Here is an 18750-nt window from a genome sequence, read left to right on the forward strand (position 1 = left end):
AGTACGACAGTGCATCACAGAAGCCACAGAACAAGCAAGCAGCAGAGTCAGAAACATTTCTGGCATCACCATTCTGTAAGTCTCCCCATAAGCACTAGACATTGCTGCTTGTTCAGTACCACAGGAACACAAGGCTGTTTAAAGTGAGAGAAGTATGAACCTCTAGGCTAATAGATGTCTCTTACAATTGATACCCATGCTTGTAAAGTAATCTAACTAGATTAAAAAAAAATAATAATAAAAAAAAAAAAGTGTTACAGGCTAAGAACTAGCAAACAAAAGGACGAAAAAAGAAATTGTTTAGTATATTTCTATTCAATATGAAAATAAAAAATAAATACATTCATGTACTGGTTATTGGTTATGAAAGAACTTTGGGAATGAAGCAAAAAAAATACCTTCCAAGTAAAATTGAATGGAAAACTGGGGATTTCTCAGTAAGTCAACGTCTTGAAGAGATTTGACTCAAATCCTGAATGCACAAAAAATAGCCTGAATTTGCAAGAGGAAGGATTTGATTACAGATGGATAATGCCCTGAAACTTCAGAAAAAGTTTAAAACTGGTAAACAGCTGTGCTTAAGATTTTCCTGTTGCATTTGACTCTATACTTTGGTTTAGACTAACAAAGAATGCAAGATCATACTTTTGATGTGAAAGTGTGTTGCAGAAGATGGGGATTCGTTTTGTAACTCAGATATACATCTTCTGCCACTCAGCCTCGAGCATAAGCCTTACCCAATCACTCCCATTCACTTTTAGAAGACATTTCATCCATCTTTATCTTAGTCTCTCCCTGTGAATTTGGAATAATACTGGCTTGACTGGGACAGTGACAGTGCAAAGTACACCACCTTCTTCTGAAAAGGTCTGTTCTGAGACATCCTTTTGGACCACATTTTGACTGACATGTATTCAAACAGTCAAACATGTAGTCCTCTGTCTCCCTCCTCAAGCCATGTCCTTAACAACTTACCCATTCCCATTGCCACCTGAGAAAAGTAGGAGATAGTGGCATATGTGAATGGTTCTCACAGACTTTAAAGTCTATTTTTAAGCAAGTCAGTCACCTCAGTTGTGTTTTGTCAGCCTTGTCTGTGAACTTACAAGCATTCTCTATTTGTCTGTCTGCATATGGTGCATGCCCTGCCTCACTGTACTTGGGCTCCACTGAGAGCAAAACCTCTAGGCACTACTACAGTGCATCCGACAACAAACTCAGCAGGATCCTAATAGGCTGTCTTCATTAACCTTTGTTGAGCGAACTGCGTTCCATCATATTTGCACTTTGCACATTGGTGATGTCTCAGAGATTCATAAAGAGAATTTTAATGGCAACAGAGCCTATACACTAAATTGCCTGTCCACTGAAAAGGAAGAACCTTTGTAGGTGACTGACTTTTTTATTTTTCCTCTCATCAAAGCAGTGGCAGCAGTTGAGAGGGCAAACAGAACAGAGGACTGGATCAATAGAGGAACTTCACAGAGGATAACTAATACAGGGAAATGGCTACAGAAACTGCATCCACTATGTATTCAAAATAAGGAGAGAAGTTCTGAGAGAAACGGCCATCAGATGGCATCAGCACTAGCTGGTGAGGCAGGGGCAGTCCAGTGCAACACATTTATTCCCCAAAACATTCCCATTACAAATCCAAAGACACCATGGAAACCAGAGTCAGAAAGCTGAGTTGCAGAATTACTCTGACAGAGCTAACTTTTGAGGGTAAACAGCCTTTGCTGCCTTTGAATTACTTACGTAAACTCCATAAAATATTTAAAACTGACTTTTCAACTTACTGCTCTCAAAGATCGAAAAACTGAAATTCAAAGTAATGTTTAAGCTGTGCAGAGGATGATGACTGAGCAACTTAAAATTTTATACATATTTTATGTACAAAACCTAAAATATCTCTTCCTGACTTCTTGAAGCAAATCTCCTACACATGTTAATCTTTAGTTTCTCACCTTCTCAGTGTGGTAATGAAACATCTGCAGGTTAGATGTAACTTAAATTAATTACTTGCATTTTATTAGTTTGGTCCAAAGGTAAGAAAAACAAGAGTTATGAATAACTAACAGTTCAAAGACATAGAAAACAGTAAGGAGTTACAGCTGAATGAGCATAAAAGCAAATTAGAGATAGCCATGTGAATAGAAATGAGAAGGATTTCCAGAGCCATCAAAAATATGTCCTGTAGGTCTCATAACATTATGATTTATTAGTGTTAGCTTATATTAAAAAAAAAAAAAAAAAAGGACAACAGAATGAATGTTGATGTTGCTGCTTTATAGTAGTCAATGGGTACCTTTCTAGCTGACATTTCAAGGGAACTCAATAACTTCTCTTAGCTGGAAGACGTGCCCTTGCCTCAGACCACGAGGAAAATTAAACCATAATTCTCTGTCTTTCAGTTTAATCAAAGTCTGCAGAAGAAGCCCAACTGTACTGTCCAAGTAGAGGAGGAAAGGTGAAAACACATAAACTCGGCAACATCCAGCTTCTGTGTTTCCTATTTATATGTTGCTGAAACAAAGATTCAAAGCATTAACGATTCATGTCATGTTCCTGCACTGATTGCCACACCTTGTTAAATTGCAACTTATCTTCATGAGTACTCTTCAAAGCAAGAGAAAAAGCTTCATAGCTCATCAATAAACATGAAAGAGGAGTCTTACAGAAATTTAGCCACGACACATTCAATTATTTCAGTGGAACCAAGCAGGTCTTCACATTACCCTTTAAGAATGAAGTTAAATAAGGGGGAAACCTCTGTGAAGGGTCAAATGTTTGAAAAGCCTTACTCTACAGCATGGTGAGGAAACTTAAAAGATCAAGAAAAACGTACAATCTTTAGGTGGGTGTTTCTACAATTTTTGTACATTAAATGAATAGTTAGGAAGAATTAATTTCATAGAACTGTACAATTGAGGAAAAAGGATGATACCTGCTGTTAATTACAGTTCTCCATAGATGAAAAAGATTATGATCATTTGTAACTAGCGATCTGGAATGTTGCTTCTCTTTCTTTTCAAAGACTCAGACAAGAATATTTAAGATCCAAATTACCACTTGGATGATACTTGGTATTTATTAGCTCTCCCCCCCTCCCCCTATGCTGCTAAAATGGATTCATTAATATTTAATCTAAAAACAATTAATACAGGATGTGAAAGGTTAGGTTTGAAATAAGGTGTGATACAAAGGGGATGGCAGGCACCCTGATGAGCAGCAGATTGGCTCTGATCTTTCGCAAGCCAAGCGAGATGTTGTTGTTCTGCTATGGATGAAAGGGCTCATTATACCAAAGATAATTACCCAGATGCCACACCAGTGAGGTCACACGAAACACGGCTGTGGCTGCTGAACCAGTATTGCAGCTAATTAACAGTAAAGGCTGCAGGCAGCCATTTTGCCCAGACCTCTCCATAGATGCATAGCTTTCTCATCCCATTAAAGTTAACCATTTGCCCACCCTGCTTTTGCTGCTGAATGAAAACATCGTCTCACCTGTCAGAAGAGCAAACGCTTCAGTATTGTTTTTACAGCATTAAAATCCATCCTTTTGATCACCTTATTTATTTCAAAGGAGCATCAGGCATTTACGTCCCAATGTCACACAAAGATTTGTCACCTCTTCTTGTTTAATGCATAAAAAGGATGCATCAGAAATTAAGAGTACAACTGAAGTTCTCAAAAGAGCTAACTAATAGGAAGCACAACACAGCATTTTGACTTTCCATGATGACTATTTTTTCTGCTGTCTCTCATTCTGGATTATATGCCTTACTTAAGATGAAAGCATGAACTGAGAACTGCTGCTTCTGGTGCTTTCAGAGACCAATCTATTTTTTAGCCATACCTACTTAGAGGAGCAGTTTAGTCAATAATGCTGCAGCAAATTCTATACTTGAAAACTTCTGAGCCTCTACAGACTCCCTCTTGATTTTAATGGGCATTTCACATGAGTGCACACAGCCATCCAAGCGGAGTTTACTGAAGTATCTGAGGACTTGCCATGACAGCAGTAGGCACACCAAAAAAGTAGTTTTTCAACAGTCTTTTTCAGATCCTATAATTTCTTCCAGTTTCTTTGACTGGCATCTGGTATGTTGTTATTGTTTTGAAAAGCAACAATCAAAACTTGATAGTTACACATTTGTGCAACAAAACTGACTGGAGATTCAACTCTATACCCTTGTGAATTCAGATCAAGTCTAGTATATATTTATAGCTAAGAAGCATTTTAATATCTTAAAAAGTCTGTGTTTTAAGGCTGCAAAAATGTCAGTTTCCCCTTTCAAATTTGGTCACATTCTCCTAGAAAATTATTCTGACTCTTCTGATTGAAAGCAAATCATTCTCTTTTGAGTTAAATAAATTGTTTTCGATCTAATTTTTTTTTTTTTTTTGCCAAGAGGAAAAATTTGTGTTTGAGTTATTTTTGAAACGGTACCCCCACACACAGATTTTTATTTTATTATTATTATTTGAATAGAAAAAAAAAAATCTCAATCCCACAACTGTTAGTTTATTCTCTGGACCATTTAACAATTACAGGAGATCTTCCCCAAGATTTATGTAGAAAATGATGCCATTCCTACACAAGGCAAATGCAAAAGCCTCAATAGCCTCCAATGTTGAGAAACCTGCTTTCATCTGACAACCAGCTTTGCCTGGCGTTACTCTTGCCTGCCACCTGCAGTGTTTTGCCACTGCAGCTTCTAAGTACTCGTTTCAGAGGGCTGATGCTCCGCATAGCCTCATGCAAGATTTATTTTTGTTGTAGTCATCAAGGCTAAGCTTAAATAAGGTCATGGGTTTTTTGTTTATTTGTTTCCCAGCAGCTTCTTTCCAAAAACTTTTTTGTCAGGTTTGTTTGATTTATCATAAATGTATTATCAATGAGGCCATGTTTGCCTAGCTTTAAAATTTGGGCATGCACTTAAATATATTATACATACATATCTATGCACATATATTTGAGGGAGAGCCTTTGGATACTCTTTACAGCATTCTGCCAGGTTTTTCTGACCATATGAAGACACAACCTTTTTCAAGGTTTGGAAAAAAAAAGTCAACAGCAGGCAGTATAAATAGTCAGTGATAGAGCAAAATAAAAAGAAATCCAAGAATGAATCTCTGGGGAACTATAACAGCTGTCACAGAATGGCTGCAAATAGGTAAAACTTACACTGGAAAAAAGATATAGGGATTACTTTTTCAAGGTATGCAAGAGGATTCCATACAATGTAAATCTGCTTTGAGAGAACTTGCAAATAATAACTTTTTTTCAATATATATGATAGGTAATAGGGGCTTTTTCTGGCATATAAAACCATAAAAAATATAGCTTTCCAACAAACCCTTAAATGTAAAATTATCGTCTTCTTTCACATACATGTATGTTTATGCCTATGCTTTTCCCAACTCAAAGAATGATTAGTTAGCAGAGCACACCCTGTGAGAAAGAAAAGAAACTGTTAGGCAAATACAAGATTCATTCAGGCTCAGCCCTAGTCACAGTCTTGAGATCCACTACAACATTAAAATTATTCTCTACATCTGAGATTTAGTGAGTTTAGAGATTTTAACTTGGAACAGAGAAGAGATAGAGGAAGAAAACAGACAACACAGAAAACACTATGCTGATTTAAATTAGACTTTTAAAATGCTGCCAGATTCTGTGCTTTCCAGTCTAACCTATTAAATAATTTCTACTAAGAATCAAATTTGTATAAAGTCTGCTCTAAAAAAAAAAAAAAAAAAAAAAAAAATCATTTGTATTTTCTTAGGGAAGCATTCATAATGTTTTAACCATTGAAGCAGGCATCTGAAAAGAAATCCAGTTTGGGTTTAGAGATATTGGTTCAGTTAAGTTCCAGGTTTTGTGTGTTTTCATGGCATTATGCATGACACTACACAACCATAATATTCTGTTATGGTGTCAAAACAGAAAAAAATCAGAGCAACCTGGTAACAGATCAGCAGGAACATAGGAAATGAAGACTTCGCAGCATACATACATAAGTAACATATATTGGAAATTGAAAATGGAGTCCTAGAATTTGCTTGAAAACAGGAATAAGCATTACATAAATGTCTCAGTCCAATGTATAGGTATAGAACTTCCAAAGAAAGCAAGCAAGGAAAACAAGACATTTTCAGTTTCGTATTAATGGGTCTTTAGTAGCAGACAGTTAAACTGGACAGAGCAGCAAGATGGAGCTAAAGGAAATATTTTTAATAGGAAATTTGAAGTGATTCATTCTTTGAGCAATAACAGAAATGAAAGTCACAGTGACCTGATGCTTGGAGACTAAATGCTGCTATCCAAGTTTATCAAGCACAGCATGTGCACATTTTTGAACACTGAAGAACAATAAAGATCTGAAACAAGCAATATTTAAAAAAAAAAAAAGAGCAGAGCACCAAGCACATGCTTGACATTCTCATCTTCTAGTCACAGTTTTGCCTGCAATACAGATACTTATGTTTTTGACAAGTCACCTTTTAGCACCGTGATGGCTGAAATTTAGGGCTTCTGCAGATGGTGAGATAGACATTGCCTTTGAAATAACTTACTTTAACTAAATTTCTTAAACTACATCGACCAACACAACATACACAACTATTACCTGTCCCTTCTGAAGGCAAATGAGGCTATACAAACTAGAAAGACTAGAAAGACATCCTTTAAGTTTTGCACACTACCTTGGGACACCTGTTTTGAATACTTATGTGTAAGTTTCATAAAGTTGGCTTACTAATAAGTAAATAAAGAGGCATTCTGTTCTCTCCCAACAGTATAAATACCAATTTGACATTTCTGTCCATTATATTTTGGATTATTTATTCTCTCTTTCTCTAGGCTGTAAAATCTGATGTGGTTACCGGGTTGAAGTACATAAATAACACCCTGAGCAAATGCTGCACACAGTACTGAAACACAGTCTTGGATGTTTGAGGTATAAAAGTCTGTCCTGCTGCAATGTCTGAATTTAAGTTTTAGATTAGAATTAGTAAAGATAGTATCATTTGAGCACATTTTGCTTCACAAAAAGAGCAGCCAGAATCTGAAAATATAAGAAATTATACTGACTTTTAGACTGAAACAAATTTCAAGGGACTATCTAACTAGAATAGTACAGTCATGGGAATGAAAGTCACTTTGTTGTCCTGATTGGCTGGTCTGTGAGGCAAACTGAACACCTGTATGTATGTATTTATTTTTATAGACACACATTGGGTGAAATCAGTGCCAAATGGAAGCTCACAGAAATTTGTAAGTAACAATGTGTTACTAATTTTACTGTGTACTTCTTTCAATATTGTTTTCTGTTTACTAGGGTTGCATAAAGTCACAAGATGTTACAAAACTATTTGAACTTAGTACATCAGGCTGCTCAGGAAAGATAATAGCTAGATCAAAAAAAAAAAGTGAAAGTTTAAAATCAAGAACAACTTCTGGTATAATGGTGAGCATAATGGCAAGCCACCAGAGCACTCTGGGTCCAGGTGCTAAGGAAGCAACCAGTGCTTCCTACACATTCTCTATAAATTGAATAGTAGGATAATAAGAGGCTCTGTGATTGCAATTGTGCATTATTTGGGCTATGATACAGATTTTTTTCCTTTTTTTTTTTTTTTTTTTTTTGTAGAACATAACAAATATTCTTTCAAATATTTCTGAAATTCAGTCCCTCTCTGTCCTCTCAAAGTCATACAGCAAACCTTTTACCACCCTTCTCTTCCACCTTTGCCATACCTGTGGTGACCTGCCTCTCCCACCTTGCTTACAGAGCCAGCCAGATCGGCAGAACATCTTACTTGATAGCAGTGAGACTCAGTGTACACCATCCATTCTTAAAATAATAAGAAAAATTAATTAGCTTTGGCTCAAGGCAGCAATGTCTCTGAAGGTATCAGAACGTCACAGAACTGGAGTATTCTGAAATACTTTAGAGGAGCAATAAACCAATCTGGAAATACTATAGAGGAGCAATAAACCACACTGAGCAATTTTCTGAGTTTCCTCAGACACTGTTAATATTGTGGGGGAAGGTGGAAATTGCATCTCTGTTTCTAAGCTGCTTCCATGGTGTCCTGAGACTGCTGTGACTGTTTGGTTCCAGGATACACATTTCTCAGTAAGAAATTGATGTATTTCTCTCTCAACCCATTTGACAGGTATGTACACTTATATAGAAATAAGGCCCTGGAGAGATTAAAAAGTCAGGAAACATGGAGTACTAAGGAAATCAATTACATTTCCATCCTCTGTGTTAACTAGATCCCTACCACTTTAAATAAATAAACAAACAAAATCCAGGCCCCTTGCTTAGGTCACCAGTGATAATGCAAACCATGAGACAAAAAGTGGGAGTCTTGTGGTGGTATTGCCTGCCTCTGACTGCCCTACTTTGGATTTCCAGAAACTCCTCTTTCTGCCATGCTCAGTTCAGAACAGCACAGTGTGTTGCTGTTCTCACTAGCCAGAAGAGAGGGAGGTCTAGGAAGGCTGCATGTGGCACCATGCAAACATTGACTGTTATATTCACAGCCTAATTAGAAAGAGGAAGAGAGCATCACCAAGTAAAATTACAGTATTTCCACTTGTGCAAGTGCCTACTGCCCAGGGTATGCTCCACTGCATGAATCACATTTTGCCCGTCCTTTTTTTGCTGCTAACAACTCTGATTAAAATCCCTTTCCAATTCTTCTTCACTCTTCCTTCAAATCAAAGTCACCACATAATAAGCTACGCAAATGATACCACCACAATGTCGCTATTTTTTCTTCAAAGCTATTTGCCCATTTCATTCCAAGTAGTTTCACAGTAATGGAAACGCCATTCAGAGATGAATAACTTAATCCTTTCTCTTAATGGCCTTCCCTATCTCTTCTGCTTGATTTGGTGTCTTTGCTGGCTCAGAATCTGTTTAACTGGTATTTCTGGAAGCTTATTTTCTAAAATATTTGTACAGTGGCTAGGAAAACTTATGAATATGCTCTTATAACTGCTTTCATTTTAACAGAAGAACTGAAAAGAAGATGCTGGTTTAAGTCATTACAGCCTGTCAACAAAGATCAGTTAGCTTTGAATCTTCAGGTAATTACCCAACTTGAATAACTATAATGTAAAATATATAGAGAAGTAAATGGAATTAACAGCACAATGCAGTTACTGATTTTCTCTAGGTCTATACCAATAAGTATACATAACAGTGAGATTAGTTTATTTGAAAGACGACTGTCCAATTGCATTGTTTAAAATATAGTAAGTATATTGCAAGTTATTGGACAGCCTCATCTAAATCACATTAAGCCTTTATACAAAATCATTATTATGTTGGAATTTCGTCTTCCCTAAAGAGGGCTAACTGGCATAATATATCTATTAGTTGCATACGCATCTGTGTTATGCACACAGTAGATTTTAGAAATCCAAGGCAAGCAGAGATCAGCTGCATTTGGTGTCAGACTTCTAACACATCAACATTATGCAATGCAAGTAGTCACACAACAGTCAGCAGCTAATTCCAGAAACTTTTAAGGGGACAGTTCATCATGTCTTAACTTTCCATGCAAATATAGTGATTAACCACCAGCTAATATGCAATTCAACACCACAAATATGTATACATATATATATATATGTATATACACACACATACACATAAACTTAATAGCGATGTTTAAGGTATCTGTGTGAATCCTTTCATTTTCTTGTGACCTCTTCATCACATGGGCATCATAGTTATCAGGTGATAATTTACCCTACAAACTGCTCTGCATATTGCCTAGCACTTGGCTTCAGCACTCTTTTTTTTTTTCCTAAACTTTAGCCACAGATCTCTGTTCAACCAGGCTGGTCTTCTTCCACACCAGCTTGTCTTTGGGCACATGGGGACAGACCACTCCTGAGCCTTTAATATTTCCTTGTTGAAGAGTGCCAAGCCTTCCTGGACTCCTCTGCCCTTCAGAACTGCCTCCCAAGGGACTCTGCCAAGCAGTGTCCTGAACAGCTCAAAGTCTGCCCTCCAGAAGTCCAAGATAGCAGTTTTACTGATCTCCCTCCTGTCTTCACCAAGAATAGAGAACTCTACCATTTTGTGGTCACTCTGCCCAGGACAGCTCCTGACCACCACATCTCTCACCGGTCCTTCTCTGTTTGTGAACAGAAGGTCAAGCAGGGCACCTCCCCTGGTAGGCTCACTAACCAGCTGCATCAGGAAGCTATCTTCCATGCTCTCCAGAAACCTCATATACTACTTCCTCTGAGCTGTATTGTATTTCCAGGATATGTCTGGGAAGTTGAAATCCCCCAAGAGAACAAGCGCTGGCAATTGCACAACTTCTGCCAGCTGCTTGTAGAATGCCTCCTCCACCTCCTCATCCTGGTTTGGTGGTCAGTAACAGACCCCCACCAGGATGCTTGCCTTGTTGGCCTTCCCGTCGATCCTAACCCATAGGGACTCAGTCTTATAATTTCCAGCCTCAGCCTCGAGTTCCACAACATCAAAACACTCTCTAATACAGAGAGCCACACCACCACCCCTTCTGTGCTGCCTGTCCCTTCTGAAGAGCCTATAGCCAGTCATTGCAGCACTCCAGTCGTAGGAGTGGTCCCACCACATTTCAGTGATGTCAACCAAGTCATAGCTTGCCTGCTGCATGATGGCTTCCAGCTCCTCCTGTTTGTTGCCCGTGATGCATGTATTAGTGTAGATGCACTTCAACAGGGCCATTGCCTTCTCCCCTGGCCCTGACATTGTTCCCCCGGCACACCTCTAACAAGCCTTATTTCATCCCTGTCCCCCTTCTTACCTAGTTTAAAGCCCTCTCAATGAGCCCTGCCATCTCCTGGGCTAGTATCAGTTTTCCCCTTAGAGATAGGTGGACCCATCTGCAGCTATCAGGCCAGGTGCCGAGTAAAGCACCCAGTGGTCAAAAAATAAATAAAAATCTGTGTTGGCACCAAACTCTGAGCCACGTGTTTATCAGGTGGGCTTTCCGGTTCCTCTCTGTACCCCTCCCTGCCACTGTAGGGATGGAGGAAAACACCACCTGTACTCCCAATACATCTACTAATCATCCCAGTTGCCTAAAGTCCCATTTGATAACCTTCAGGCTTCTCTCAGCAATTTCATCACTGCCAGCCTGGACTATCAATAGAAGATAGTAATCAGAGGGGCACACCATGTTGGGAAGGTTTCTGGCAATGTCCCAGACCCAGGGAGGCAGCAGACTTCCCTATGGGTAGGGTCAGGCCAACATACAGAGCCCTCTGTTCCCCTGAGAAGGGAGTCACCTACAACAATTACCCAACTTTTTTTCTTAGTGGAGGCAGAATTGAGGCTTGGAGTCGACTTCCTTACCCTAGGCAACCTCCTGGGTGGACTTTCCACCTCATCCTCACCCTCTCAAGCTCCACAGCCTCAAACCTGTTGTGTAAGGGCACCTGGGAAGGTGAGGCTAGTAGGGAGGGCAGCTCTCTGTGATGCCAAGCAGGGACCTGTTTCTATTCCTGTTCATCTCCTAGGTCCCCTTTATCTGCCTGACAGCAACATGGAAAAGGGTCCACCACTGTTTGGGGTGTCTCACCCCAGTGCCTTTCCTTCAAGCCTGGCAGGGAGTTGCTCCACCAGTCTATCTCCTCCTCACACTCCCTGATAGCCCTTAACCTCTCCACCTCTTCCTTGAGCTCAGCCGCCAGGCTGACCAGGTCATCCACCTGCTCACACACCTCACACACATGGTGTCTCTGCCGCCCTCAGAGGGCAGCAACAGGCTCAGGCACTCTGTGCATCCAGAGACCTCAAGGGTCATATTTTTGAGTGGGCACTCAGTCTGGGTCGCCACAGACTTTCTAGAAAGAGCTCTCCTCATAGTGCAGACCATGGTGGTTTAGCTATAGGTAGACAGCCGGTAGATGAACTGTTCTCCTGAGCAGGGAGGGATGCTCTGCCCTCTCTGAGCGCGCAGTGCCCATGCAAACTGCCACACCATGTCCTCTTTGCCCATCCTGGTCACCCCTTCCCCCTGGGGACTGCCTTTGAAGGGCAAGGAAAGAGGTGCTGCTGGCTCCACCTGCGCCTTGTCAGCCTCCCTCACGAGGGCTGCCTCGAGTGGCCTTGATACCAGAAGAAAAGGCTTGTTCCTCTCCACAGAAATCTTTAGTAAAAGGCAAAAGATTTGTACGATCTGAAGAGAAACCGGAGTCATTCCATATGAACTCCTAGATTACATATGCTACACCAGCGCTTCACTGGAACCCCACAGCCACCTGACTGGTGCATGCTTGGATATTACTGCAGCTATTTCCCATGAAGGGCCCTATTTTATGGAAACAACCTGCCAAGCTTTAAAAGCTTCCTCAAGCTGAACTGAAGTTCATTTAGCTGAAGAAAGCATATAGCATCTACGATCCTTCCCTTATATTTTTCAGTCTCAAGGGTCCTTCCAGCATCTCTTTTCACCTATTATTACCAGATTTAGCAGTTATGAATACATTTTCACATCAATGCATTTTTTGCTTTTTCCTTGCTTCTTTTAAACATTTCTGTCACGTGTTTCTTTTTATCATAGGGAAGCAGCTTCCACTAGCACATTTGTATAGCTATTACTGCCAGAGTACATCAAGTGCTCCAAAACTAGTCACATGTAAGACTATTGACAGACTTACTTTTTGTTGGATTATAGTGCTTGCAGACATGATAGAAAACAGAACACTGCTTAAACTTTGTCCTGATTGTTTTCCAGAGCTTCTACTCCGATTGGGGCTCTTCTTGCCATCAGTTTCCTTCTCATATTATTTTCTTTGTTTTATCCCTTTACTGTATACGGGTGAATAACCAGTCAGAGGCTGGCAGAGGGGTTCTAGTTCATTCAGTGTTTGTTTTTTAACCTCTCAGCTTTCAACACTAGGGACTCTGTGTTTCAGAAGCCTGTCCAACTTGATGTCTTTATGATACAGCTCTCAGCCACCTCAGCCTGGTCTGCTAGCACCTGTCCCCTGCTATAGCAGGTCTATATGCACTGCTGTACCCAGTAGAAGCAGAGTATTAGTACTACTTCTGGCGACTTTTGGATCAGTTTAATCAGACTAACCATCTGGGTCATTTCAGCTCTCTTTCCAAACCTGTAATAATTACAGCTTTTGAGTAGATCATTGACAACCAGCTGCACTGAACTAGAGTTCTCTGAGTGGCTCATAATTAATTCTCTTTAAAATAATTGTCATTTCTGAGTAAATAACAACCAGGATCAGATGGATGAAAAGAATTCTCCCTTCCACCCCCAACTGCCAGTATTAAAAAAAACATTGGATGTATCCTTGGCACATCTTGCTCAGAACAAATAAAGCTGGAACATATTACACCATCTATAATAAATGGCATTTGTTTATACAGATCAAAGCTTTCGGAATATGGGACTGTCTTGCTCTCCAGCAAAAGCTATCTCCAGCAAATAAATCAACACTGGGTAATTTAATCTATGTTTAGTCAAGTAACATGAGGTCTTCTTACAGAGAGGAGGAGAGACAGAAGCAAAGGTACTCTGAAGGTAATGGCCTCTTGAGCCGGCAGATTTCAAGACATCTCTGGCTTACATCTTGCAACACATTGCTAGCTGGAAATAAATAAATTAATTAATAAATACGTAAAATAATAATAAAAAAACAACAATACTCATCAGCCTTTAAGTTAGTCAATAAGCCTCCTAGCTGTTAGCTCCCAGCCACCCCCTGGAGCAGAACAGCTAGGCTGGGATGGGGCGGCAGCAGGGTGGCCCTGCAGCACCCCGGCCCTGAGGCACCCGTTGTTCCCTGGTTCTGGCCTGCACCTGGCATTGATATCCCTCTCTCACACCCTGTGTGTTAAATTAGTTTAAGGCAAAACACGGATTAGTTCCTTCCCCCGGCATAACACAAATCAATAATAAAAGGTTGTGAGTGTATATACATGAGCCAGATGCCCCCCTGCCCCAAAAACAGTGTCTGTGGGGGGAAGTCTGCAGCTTCTCCCCCGCGTCCTGCTACCTCACAGGCGTCTGAGGCACCACAGCAAAGCCCCCTTCCCCGACCCTCCTTTCCTGAAGACACATTGCCACCTAGCAACGGCAAAACGTAATCTGCAGCTCACAGGCTGCCAGCTAAGGCTTGAGAAGATGCTTTACACAAAACAAACACACTGACACAAAAGCTGTCCAGTTCCTTTCTTGATTTCCTCCCTGTGCTGCTCACTGTGTGATGCCCTCCAGTCACTCCCTGAAGCAAGGTGGTGCCAGGGGTGGCTTCAGGGTGACATCCACCTTGCGCTAAAGGGAGAGCACTGGGGTGTTTGCACCCTGTCTGTCTGCAGTACATACAGCCAGGATGGTGCAAAGCCACAGACTTGTCTGGGAAATGGGATGAAAGAAGCAGCAGGAACACAGCAGGTTAAAAGAGACAAGAGTGATTCAGTATCTTAAAAGATGTCTTTGACATGGGAGTAGGAATACTTATGTTATTTGTACACTTCCAGAGCAAAAAGTTTTAAAGTGTCCTATCCAGTGTTTTTGTTTGTTTGTTTGTTTTGTTTTGTTTTTTATCTTCTGTCCCGTGAGTTTTTTTCCACCCCACATTTCACACTTATTTTTTAATAAGAAATGAGACTTTGGGGTAGACAGTACCAAATATGATACTGCCCAGAGTAACTTGGGTTTAAATGCTAAAAGTGCTACAAGTTTTCAGCATCAAAAAATGGATGTCATCAGTAATGGTGGCCTATCTTACTACAACAAAACATGAGATAAGGCAATGAAGTGTAACTCATTGAATCAATTGTATTTCTTCATAAAGCCCACTGAAATTGTTTGGATGTTTTCCATGGGGACACCAACCCAGTAAGTTACTCTACAGTACTTAAAAAGAAAGAAAAGAAACAAACAAATAAAAATGCAGTTATTTTAATCAATAGCATCCTCTGTTAGCAAGGCACCTGCATGTCCAAGAACAAAGGAATGTGAATGCATTCGTGAGGAGGCTAAAACATCTCACAGCCAACTTCTGAGACTGAAGTTAATGAATTCATCTGTGAACCTGAGCAAACCTGAAGTCAAAAGCACCTCTCATTGATTTAGTGCACAATACTGTACATAGACACTAGATATTGTTTGCTCTATAAACTGCCTTACAATAATATGCACTCTTACGGAAACCTCATACAACTGAAAATTCCAGCTTGCAAATATTTATTTCAATGTCTCATAAATGAATTGGAAAAAATGGTTCTATTTGGAATTGCATTGCACCTTCATTGTCCTCTCTAATATATTTCTAGAAAGTATGACACTGAGCTAAAAATACAATACCTTCAAATTGCAGCTGTGTTTTTGCCCCAAACCTGAAGATAAAGTCATCTCTTACAAACATAGAGACAGCTATTTCATACTCCACACAAATCCATTACAGGTAGTACTTCGGGCTTTTCTTTTTGTAATATCATCTCACATTTCAGTACCATTTCATAGTTCATTAAATGGCCCAGAAAGCCAGAGTAAAATGTATTAATAGGTTTGAGATTATTGCATGTCCATATGCAGATGGAAATGTGCAGCTATTCCAAAGAGAGCAATATATGATAAATAACTGTGAGGTTAAACACATCTATCAGTTTAAAAGGTAGCAGTGCTGATAGACAAACCTCAGTGGTACAAACCTACATCATAGCCATATCATTGCTTGAGATTAAATTAATTCTTGCTGAATGTGACCCTTCATTTAGCAGTCCTTCCACAGCAGTTTTCAAATTATCTGAGAGAGCCAAGTGCTATTAACATACCACATAGAAACCCAAACATACAGCAGGCTTGGCTGTCACAGCAGGGGCAGCTCCCCCACACCTTGGCTGCAGCATTCCCTGGCTCACTAACTGAACTGGCTTTAATCCATCCCTGTCAACACTGACCTGACAAAGGTGATGCTCTTTCAGGCAAATGCCCAAGTCTGACCTACTGATTTCTAGTCAATCTCAAGTTCAATAAATGCTGCTTATTTCTCCAAAATATATAGCTATTTGGGATGCCAAAGTTATAAGACTTTGAAGGTTATTTCTTTTGACAGCACTGGCATTTCTTTCCCAGCAGTTATACACAAGGCACATCAACGCTGCACAAAACAAAGCAGTGCCTGCATCCCTGAACCAGCCCCAGCATCAGAAGCGATACAGCAACATCTACCAAGCTCCCAGACCAATAGCTGCAGTGATAGCGAAGTAGCACAGAGACAGCCACCGAAACACAGGTATGTGTTTCAGAAACACATATCCAGAAATCCAGAAATCAAAGAGGAATTTTGTGTATTCAGATAGACACCAGTTTACTCAGATCTACTTTAACTCTCTCCAAATCCAGTCTGGCTGCAGATAAGATGGGGGTGTAGACGTAGCTGCTAAGATAACTGCTCCTTTCTCAGGCAAAACTGAAGACTTATAACATTTATTCTTACACCTCTCTGTGAGTAAGAGTAAAAACACTGTTTATTTCTCCATGGTAGATAGCTAAACTGGAGATGCAAGCTTTCATGATTATAGGAGGTTACCTACATGTATATACAACCGACCTGACAATTGTACAGTGCTTCAATGCACAATGGAGATAAATTCACACAATCATTTTCATGAAATGTGAAGAACTCTCTGCACCCTAAACTCTGTTAGCTTTAGAGGGTGTTTTTTTCCTTATCCAGGTTTTCATACACCTGCAAATGCCAACTAGACTTTCAAACAAAATAGACATTCTTCTAAGTAGCGACCAAATTATTAGCAATTAACTTATGCTTCATTAACATCACTCTGCAGTTTAACAATGTTAAATGTGATTCACGGTGATTCTGTTGTCTTTTCTAGCATGTGCTTAATTGATATCACTTCCCAATACACTGTTACATTAGGGATAATTGGCTCTAGCCATGTCAGGTCTAAACCTCCCCTCTTCTACAAACTTACTATGTTCAAATTCAGCATGCTCTGTCCCATTGTCATAGATTGCTACAGCTGAAAAATATGTAATACATGGCAATATATATATATATTTACCAAACATGATCACTTATTTAGTTGTAACACTCTCTAGTGAGTTTACCTCAAGGAAATTAGAACACTATCACAAGAAAGCATGTAAGTTATTTGTGGTCTTTTTTTCTGCCATGAAGGTTAAAAAAAAAAAAAAAAAAAAAAAAAAGTCTACCATCTTGCTGGCAACATTTTTTCCTGAAGCATAAAATATGCTATAGAATATCACTACATTTTGTTTGCTTTTAGTACTTCATTTAGTCTCAAAGCCTTAAGAATTTTTGTACTGTCAGTACTAGCTGGAGCTTAATATAAGAAAATTCCCACCTTTCAATTAGAGTTCCCAGTCCCAAAATAACCTTTCTGTGGCAGTCACCACAGAGAATGGAAATACACCGTCTTTGGCAGGGGCAGGCAGTCTGTACAGATGCACAGCCACCCCCTGCCAATCATGCAAGAAGGAACATCTACTTTCAGCATTGCTTGATATGAAAATACTCACACTTATAAATATACATGTTCTTATGCTTCCTTAATCACTTTGTGTAATTTCTCTGCTATTGAGTTAACAGGCTGCATTGTGCCTAAAGACATATGGTTTTTATTTGCCAGATTATTGGGTACATAATCTAACTCTGAACCTTGTTCCAGTGACCTTTCATTAATTCCTTTCAACTATCTGTTTTCTCTAAGGCTCGAGTTCCCTCTTACAAATCACGTTCCTGCCCCAGAAAAAGAAAAACTTCTCTACCTTGGAGGAGGTAAATTTTACTCACACCTTAAACCTTTCTTATTTCTTTCATTTTAAGTAACAAACAGGACTTTGTAGCCTCTGTTATTTATTCACAGCTTCTTCTGATGAAGTTTGATTGTTATCTAATGGAAAGGCCTAAAATCAACCATTGTAAAAATTAAGCTTTTTTTTTTTTTTTTTTCTTTTCTTCTTTTTTTTTTTTTTGTAGCCACAACTGCTTACAATTAGAATCAAGTGCTTTCTAACTCCTCCTCCCCTTGTCCACCAAGTTCTAGAGCATCTCAGTGACAGCAGATGTTTTAGCTGTCCCATTTTCCCATCCTGGGGCTTTCCTAGTTTTTCTTCGTGTTCCAGCATCACTGAGATCCTGGTTAGTGGAGACCACCTTCCTTTAGTAATTTCAGAGGAATGATCTCTCTGTGCAGGGGAGGGAAATAAAGAGAAAAGTCTGTAAAAATCTTTTTACACATCTGCAAAAGTACAGCCTACTCCACACCACCAGCCTCATTGGTGGCACATACAGGGAACAGTTACTACCATGACTGTATTTTCACATTATGTGAGAGAACCAAAATGCATACACCCACTCTCTACTGATTTTCCAAGCACTGAAAGGTTGATAAAGACTCCAGGTGTGGTTCAGGTAGGCCCAGGGACTACAGCAGCAGCATTTAGGTACAGTGAGTGATTAATCATTGACTTGCCTACCCACATGCCAACATAGTATTGCTGCTCCCTGTCACATACTTTGAGGTCTGACAGCCAAATTTCACAGCAAATACAGACGCATTTGATCTCGTTGTCACCATTTTAACAGAATTTGACAGCAGTCACTACTGTACACACTTTCATCCTTATTTTTCTAGAATTGTAGCATGTTGGACATTTATTTTAGGCATCTGTGGAAATAAGTGTTATGTGCTTTGTAGAAACACTGCA

At 39.7% G+C, this 18750-nt stretch overlaps 1 non-coding gene across 1 annotated transcript; it reads right to left on the reverse strand.

Annotated features, from left to right (window-relative positions):
- Positions 1–12157: 12157 nt before the first annotated feature.
- Positions 12158–12219, reverse strand: LOC116489311. Its single transcript, XR_004253274.1, has one exon. It is a non-coding gene; the product is annotated as a U5 spliceosomal RNA (small nuclear RNA).
- Positions 12220–18750: the final 6531 nt, after the last annotated feature.

This window comes from Aythya fuligula, chromosome 4 (assembly GCF_009819795.1).
Source record: "Aythya fuligula isolate bAytFul2 chromosome 4, bAytFul2.pri, whole genome shotgun sequence".
In the NCBI taxonomy this organism is placed as follows: Eukaryota; Metazoa; Chordata; class Aves; order Anseriformes; family Anatidae; genus Aythya; species Aythya fuligula.